The sequence below is a fragment of the Chelonus insularis genome, unplaced genomic scaffold, assembly GCF_013357705.1.
Source record: "Chelonus insularis isolate UGA/USDA-ARS -01 unplaced genomic scaffold, ASM1335770v1 contig_137_pilon, whole genome shotgun sequence".
Lineage (NCBI taxonomy): Eukaryota > Metazoa > Arthropoda > Insecta > Hymenoptera > Braconidae > Chelonus > Chelonus insularis.
In genome coordinates this window covers 45,265-54,293 of record NW_023276377.1, presented here as the reverse complement: position 1 = coordinate 54,293, position 9,029 = coordinate 45,265, and positions in this window count along the sequence as shown.

The following is a 9,029-nucleotide window of genomic DNA, read 5'->3' as shown; positions in this document are numbered from 1 at the left end:
TGTGTGTATGTACGTATGTGCGTATGTGCGTTTGTGCGTATGTGCATATGTGCGTATGTACGTTCGGAATTATTTTTCGCCTCGATTATCTCGAGAACAAAAAATGATATCGATGTGGGACTAATTGAATTCGACGCGTAATTACGTAACTTAGAAGTGAAAAAGTTTTCAGGAAAATCGGTAAAGCCATTTTTTTGGCAGAATGAAAAAACTGAAAAAAAAGGAAATTACTTGAATTTTGCAATTTATAAATTATACCATTTTTTAGACGAAATTTTAAGATCATTGCAGAAATATGAATATTAAATGATTGGAATACTTGTATGGATATATGATGACAATATTTCATCGAAAAAAAAAAATTTAATAAACAATATCAGCAATGAAAGAATTTTAAACTCGTGTCAGGATTGAGAAAACAGCATTAAAGACGCTATAATAGTCAATAATAATTGTCAATAATATGGAATTGTGTTCATAACAATTGAACATTGTTACTAACAAGTGATTATTGATCATAGTAATATTTAAAGAATAAGTTTTAAATTGTTACAAACAATAAAAATAGGGACCCTTTCTATATATATGAGTACTTTTAACGCATAATTTTTTCGTTTACTAAAAAAATGTTACCAACCGTATGCCATAAATGAAAACATACTTTTTTCGTGTATAACAATGAAATTCGTTGTAAATAATGAAAAAAGGATCTATGAGGTACATTTGAATTCTTCTAACGCATAATTTTTTCTTTTACTGAAATAAAGTAACTAACCATATCAAATGAATAAAACACACGCATTTCGTTTATAATTAATAATCCATTTGTTATAAAAAATGAAAACGGGTTCTATTCAAATTGTTTTTCTATTTTTTCCACTGGGAAGTTGGTCGTGTGGACCTTTCGAGTCGCACCCAGACCACTGCAGAGCACTGATATTTTCAGCTCTTTTTTTGTCCTTTGATATTCCTCTTCTCGGACGTCTACGTCCTTGCACTTTCGGTGCCGCTGAAATCCTCTTCTTGCTGCCAAACAATTCCTCTTCTTCTCGGCTATTTCATCCGACCACCAATACACCGGTTTCCTGCTTCTTGGTCCAGCTTTCTTCATTGGCATGCATCTATTACAGGCTGCCTCTAAGAATTTTTTGAGATACTGTGTATCGTATCCCAAGAGGGGCTCTCGCTGCGTCCTTGCCTCTTTACGCTCTTTCTCGACGAAGGACTTCAGGCCGACTTTACTCAGCCTTTTGACGGCCCATCCCTTCTGCTCCAGTCGATCTCTCACCTGTTTTTTTCTTGATCCCAGATCTTCGCCAATGTCAAACGTTATGTATTGGTGGTCACTGAGAGTCATGTCCTCCAACACCTTCTAATTGGACGCTTTAGCCGCCAAGCACTCCGCCACCATGGTGATATCTACTATGGAGCCAGTGCCTTCTCGTCTAAAGGTAAATGTTGACCCCCGGTTAAGGATAACCAGGTCTCTTCTTAGAGCTAACTCCGTGACTGTTGCTCCTCTTTTATCAGTCTGTTTGGAGCCCCAGGCGCTAGATTTACTATTTAGGTATCCGGCTACCACTCTGCCTCCCCTTTCCTTCTTCAAAAACCTTTCCAGGGTCGCGATTTGGCTGTAGAACGTTGCCCTGGGTGAGTTTGGTGAGAGATAACAACTGATGATCATGATACCATCCACCACCACCCCGACGAAGTTATCCTCTCCTTCGATGGCTCTTCCGACCCGGATATTTCGGTTCAAGATAGCTATTGCCGCCTTGCCAATACGATCTTCGAACCAAGAGCACCATTCCCACTTCCTGTGTTGCTCGCAAATTATCGCAACATCAATTCCTTTTTACACGACCGATTGTTGTAAGAGGTCCTTTAAAAGATTTTTTTTATAATATAAAATCAATAAAAAAACCTTAGCACATCATCTAATTGAATATAAATTTTTTTGCACATTATTACCTAAATTCATAAAAAATCAAGACAAAATAGGTAAAACAACTAATAAAATAGGAGTAAGATATGAAGAATTAAGAAGTGATTCTGTCATTATTACTCCAAGTTCAGCAAGATCTGTTTCCGCACGCCGCTACGCAACCACCTGAACCGTCAGCCTTATCTGTGGACCGTCCATCCACCATGGCAATCAAAATTGCCGATTCCTTCCGTTTCCGAGCTGTGTTCTAAACGTCAACTCTACCGCCTGTTGCCGAAAATAGTGCTGTCACATCTACAGCTAGTGGGTTACCGAAAATCTAGAAACCTAAAATACCTTGTCATTCACCGAAAATCGTGAATTAGAAAGAACACTTACGGTTAGCCAACCTCCACTACACTTCCGAGATCCCTTGAGAAATTGCCAGTGGGATTAAACCAGTTCCACCATTCTACAGTCGAAGTCTGGTAGTACATAACAAGGGAAGCTACCAGTTCAAAGATCACCCCCTAAAAATTTTATACCAGGTACAACACAACGAAAGAAGGGTAACTCCAGACTCGATTACCAGGTTAAACACCAGTGGTAGCTTCACGGAGTGCTTGATTTTACTACGCTGGTATTCCAGAGTCACCAGTTCGGTCTGTGTGTTGCACTGCCATATGATATGGACAGGAAAGATTTTCCATCCATGGGGAAAAATGGTGGTGGCCTGTGGGATCGACGACATCAGCAGCGGTGTCGAACAAGTTCTCAACAGAAAAGTACAAGTATAATATATGTTATTGACATAAAGTAATGAAAATAAAAAACTAAAATCAGATTTTCAGCGCAAGCGATTGCAAAAGTGCAGTACAAAGATACATTAAATCATTCAGGTTACGCAGGTGGAGCCATTGCTCCAAAGTTTCACGTCCTTGACGTGAACCCGCTTGGTTCTACCATCATTATATCTTAGAATTAGAATTTTCGCTTGCACCAGTTACGACGTTTGTCATCAAGATGTTTGTGCTTATGAAAATCTCGAGCAAGATTCGACCTGACTATTTCGTAGACCTGCTGAAGAACACCAAGATCTTAAAAATGACTTTTTGAGGATAAGCCATCATGACCAACACAAAAACACAATGAGCTAGGAAGAATCAGCTCACGGCCAAAGCTCAGGAAAGCAGGTATGATAATAGATATGAAAAAAACGAAAATACATATTTTTGTAAAGAAAATTTTACGTAATTCAATTTTAATATTATAAATTAATAACAATATAATGGTATAAGAATTTTTCTGCCAAAATCACTAAGTGTTAACAATTGTGATAATTGAGATAAAGTATTTTATTGAATGCACTCAACTCAGTTATCTAAGATTGTCCCAGGAAGTTTAATTTCCCCCTCCAGAACAGAAATAATTAATCAATGAACTAATCACCCTCAAAGTAACTTGGTAGCAGGTATTTCAATCGAGAAGACCAAATTTGTGACATAAAAAAGTCTATAACAATATTTATTAACTTCCCAGTGGGAAGTTATAGTAATGGGTGCGATTTTGCGACTTCCGAATTTTGACATATCTCCACGTTTTAAGATCCCCAGAGTCGAATACGATCGTGTTCCAGTGGACGTCTGTGTGTGTATGTACGTATGTGCGTTCGGAATCATTTTTCGCCTTGATTCTCTCGAGAACAAAAAATAATATCGATGTGGGACCACCCGCATTTGACACATAATTATGTAACTTAGAACTGATTCGGTTTCCAGCAAAATCGGTCCAGCAATTTTTTTTTCAAAACAAAATAACTAGCAGAATGGAAAACGACCTGAATTGTGCTATTTATAAATTACACCATTTTTTAGACAAAACTTTAAAATCTTTTAAAAAATATGAATATTAAATGATTGGAATACTTGTATGGATTGTGACGTTATTTTTCGATAACGTCCCATTGTCAGCTCTAGAATTGTTTTATTAAATATTTAAGGCTGATAATAGCCCATTTAGAGTGTTCTAGTAATGATTTATAGAGAAAATCTATTTGCTTAAAGCTCATTTGAGCAGTACCTTGACTTCTATAGTCGAATTATGCCTATTTTCCATGTTTTATTCATCATAATTATTTCCTGTACGCCAAAATACTTAATGGCTTAATTATATTATTGTTTCATTTAAATTTATAAGTTATAAGAGTTATTTTCAATTGATTTTTGTATATTTTTCTTATTAATCTTATTTGTAGAGAGTAATTATTATTTATCAAGTTATTAATTATTATTTCATGCAAACCAAGGCTAAGGGATTTATTTAGTAATTAAAATTGGTTTGTAATCTCAATAACACAAAAAGAAGCAGAGTTAAAATCAACAAGTAAAGTTATCAAGAAATATGGACCGTTGTGAGGAGAGTTGGGAGGCTGTAGTGGAGAAGAAGACCAAACGAACGAGTCACCCTACAGTTTTCCCATGCTGGGAGACGTTCCAGCCCTAAGGGTTGTAGTCACGGGGCTGTCGCCAGTGAAATGGGACTCCAAGGAGAAGATGGAAGTGTGGATGTGGTCTTAGGATATAGTTTTGAGCCTAGGATTAAGTTGTTGAGTCTAGAAGATAAGTTTTTGAGTTTAGAATTAAGTTTTGGGTGCACCTTAGAATTAAGTGACCCCTCCACATGAAAATCTGGGAGAAGTCACGTGAAGATAACCACCAATGGGAAATGTGCCTTGATAATTTGAAAAGAGTTAGTCCCTGGAAGGGAAAGAAGGAAAAAAGATTAAGGATTTTGGATTTGAGATTTTTGGAAGGGAGTCGAGAGATAGCCAAGCTTGGAGTCCGTCGAGTGCCAGCCACAGGAGAAGGCAGTCAAGATCAAGCCAGGACTGGAGTTGGAGGAGATGGAGATCCAGTGAAGGTGCAGTCAGCAAGCTAGAACACAGGAGAAGTACTGCTCCTGTGAAAGGAGGTCCAGAACAACTAGGACCAGGTTCAGTAGAACTATAAACATCTAGAGCTCTGCTGAAACTGTAAGTTATTGAAAAGAGATTTGTAATGGGTTTATAGGTAAATTTGTAGCTAGTAAAAATTATTTTTGTTGAATTAAAGAAAATCCGTGAGGCTTGGTTTGCTCTCGTACTCGTTAGTTTGAGCTTAATTGCAGATTTTGATAAAGAAGATATGATTTAGTTTAATTGATTCGATTTAAAGATTTGTTCATTGTGGAAAATTAAAATATTGCGTTTGTGAGTTTAGAATTTTGAGTTACGATTTATTGAGAAACATTTTGTTAAGAAATAGTCTGTAGTTAGTAAGTAAGGTTTATTTGAGCTCCAGAATTGTAACAAGTCGGAGTTCTAGTTGATTCATTTTGAAGATCGTGATAGTGTAACTGTTTATTTGATATAGAAATTTGTGATGATGATTTGAGTTCTAGTAATTGTTAAGAAAACCTAATTGAGAAAATTATTATAATAAATTTGAGAGTTAAAAGAATATGTTGAACTTGTTAGTTTATTTCTGGTAGTTTGGGGACCTTCAACCCAGTACATTAGTTAGTTTATTTCGTTTGGTCTCTTATTTCGATTATTTCTGTTGTGTAATTTTATTTTGTTGGCCGGATACGACCCCTCTCCACAACCTACACAACTGAGGGCCAGGACATGCCCTGTTCAGGAGGATCCTGATTTTTGTAGAACCATCTTAGTTAAGTTAGATATAAGTTTGAGATTTAGTTTTAAGTATTGAGACTTTGATATAAGTTTGAGATTTAGTTTTAAGTATTGAGACTTTGAGATATTGTGTAGATTTTGAGTTAGTTAGTAAGTTGAGATCTGGAGTTTAGATTTAAGTTTGAATTAGTTGTAAGTTATACCAGTTTAGTTGTTCTGATGAATAAAAATAACTTGGCGCCCTAGGTAAAGTAGTATTAGTCTCCCAGGGATGGTTCTACTCAGGATTCCCACCTGAGGGAAGGTGCGTTATAGAGTATACCCTTTTATGGGGGGGTAGAAAAATAACGTTACAAATGGCGCCCGACGTGGGGCTGCGCCGAAAATTTCCGTTTTTTTTGTTAGATGATTTCTGAGATTCAGATTTATTAGTTAGTTTTTTTTGTTATTGAGTTATTGAGATTGGTTAATTGAGTTAAGATAGAATTTAGTTGAGTATTTGATGATTTTGTAGTGTTAGATTTATTGAGATTTATATGATTAATGTTGAGTTTTTGTTCGTTAATAATATTGAGTATAGTTTAGTTAGTTTCTTTCTTGTATGGTTGAAGGTTCACCTGTAATACATTCATTTTATATAAAGTTATTTTCTTTGTTACAATTCTGGAAAGTTCTTGGGTTATTAAAATTTTCTTTTCACGTTTGATTTGATGAGGATTCGAAGAAAGAATTTATTAATCTTATTACTAAAATTCCACGAAAATAATAGCTCTTAAGCTAAAAGAAATTTTTTTTGTTTGTGTGCTCTAGTGAAATGATGAGATCCAGTATAAGCATGCAAAATTTAAGAAATAAACATTCTTCCCTTTGTCCGGTATTAATAAAAGTTCGTAGGATTAACGTTTTTCTAGCCTATTGAAAGGAGTTAGTTTATTAACTGACAAGAACATTCCTTTTGTTTTGTCTGTCCATATTAAGTATGAAAAAGAATAAAGTGAATTCCCGGAATTATCATTGATAGAATAGCGACGATTTAGTATAAAACTATCGAATAGGGATTATGAAGGAGTTCTCGAGATTATCGATGCGAAAAATAATTCCGAACGCACGTACGAACATACGCACAAACGCACATACACACACACAGACGTCCACGTAAAAACTATCCTATTCAACTTTGGGGACCTTAAAACATGGAGATATGTCAAAATTAGCGATTCGCAAAATCGGACCTATTACTATAACTTCCCACTGGGAAGTTAATAATAATTGTCAATAATATGGAATTGTGTTCATAACAATTGAACATTGTTACTAACAAGTGATTATCGATCATAGTAATAGTTAAATAATAAGTTTTAAATTGTTACAAACAATAAAAATAGGGACCCTTTCTATATATATGAGTACTTTTAACGCATAATTTTTTCGTTTACTAAAAAAATGTTACCAACCGTATGCCATAAATGAAAACATACTTTTTTCGTGTATAACAATGAAATTCGTTGTAAATAATGAAAAAAGGATCTATGAGGTACATTTGAATTCTTCTAACGCATAATTTTTTCTTTTACTGAAATAAAGTAACTAACCATATCAAATGAATAAAACACACGCATTTCGTTTATAATTAATAATCCATTTGTTATAAAAAATGAAAACGGGTTCTATTCAAATTGTTTTTCTATTTTTTCCACTGGGAGAAAGATTCATGAAAACTTAACATAGGCTCAGTATTGCTCTCACTCAGTCTTCTATTAGGGCAATCGTCTATACTTGAAGAGTCACCGGAGTAAGGGAAATAAGTATTGCTCAGCCCTGATATGCCGTAGAATTTACACCGAAATTGTGTTATTTCACAGGTAACAGCAATGATACTAAAAATCTTTTCCCTCTCTCCTTAGCTGGAAAGTATCGATAGCTATTGAAATTCCAGGCTTCAATGAGAAGTCAAGCAAAATTAGACATCATTGACGAATTGGAGTTCATAGTTTTCATTTACATTTTACTAGAGATAGTAAGACTGTACGTATAAGTGCTATGGATCTTGTGCAAACAGGGTTTGATATGATGAATAATATTATCAAAATTATAATGGATGATGATGAATCTGGATTATCAGAAGAAGGAGAATTAATCAATTTTCAAGTTTAAATTTTCAGCTGACAGGGACTTCGGCGGCCATCTTGGGACATCTAGGTCGATAACCAATTGACTTAATAATCAATAATTCTTAATCTAGTCACTCATTTGACTAATTTTTAGTGTCCTCTTTGACGAGTGACGTTTTTGTCACCAATTCTTTCTCCGTTCTCGTTTGTGTTAACAAGACATTCTAAATCATGAGCCCTGAGTACAGGGCTTGGCCTCGCGAACAACGATTGAGGACTGTAGACAGTAAAAAGCTGTGCAAAAACTGTCTTGAAAGACACAATACACCCGCCTGCACCAACAAGAACAGATGTAAAGAGTGTAACTCCAAACATTATACAATGTTCCACTCACTGTTACATCGAAAATCATCAGGCAGCAGCAATCAGGCGTCTTCCAGGGCACAATCATCACAATAATCATCATCAGACACTTAGCCTTCCAGTTCACAGCAGTGAGAAGACGAAGTAGTCTTCGGAGAACATTCGACCAATTCATAGACATTCAACTTGCTTATGGACTTGCTCTGGAGGGTCAAACTGACTGGATGACCTTAGCACATGAGGTTTCAGCCTCAGCAGGGTTGAGAGTTCAGTTGGAATGGTCCAAAGGACAAGTTCAGAAGCAGCACAATCATCTAGGATAATCAAAAGGTCAGAATGACCACGAGACAATCAATCAAAATGTTAGTGGTGCTAATAGCATACAACATTGTTGCGAAAGGTTAATCGCAACCTGTCAGCTGGACTCGCTCTCGTCCCAGCTCGTGCTCAGTCGAGCTCGCCCTATCCTAGCTCTTCTTTTAGCGCTCAACTAATTACAGCTCGTCTTCTTCAACCAAGCCAATGATAGGTGTCTTATTATTGTGGTAGGTCTACCGACGCCGGTTACAAAGTGTTTGCAGCTATTAACGCTCACGCGACGCTCAAGTAAACGTGTTTTATTACCGCTCTTTCTATTTTTGCATAAAATAATTGTTACAAGCTCTTGACAAATTCTATTCAGGCTCAATAACGTTCAGTTAAGCTTTAACATTGTTAATAAGCTATTGTTAACGTGAAAAATAATTTTATTTTTATAATGGAACAATCATAAAGCTCAAGAAAAGTGTCTTTTGTGTGTGTGTACCTCTCCTAACTACATCCTGCGGCGTAGCTCATCTGTTATCGATTTTTTGGCTCTAAATAACTAAAAACATCTCAGGCAATTTATTCGCATTAAAAATAGGTTGTGTGGTAGAATTGGCCACAGGGAAAAAGAGTGTGAATTTTCTTGCAAAAA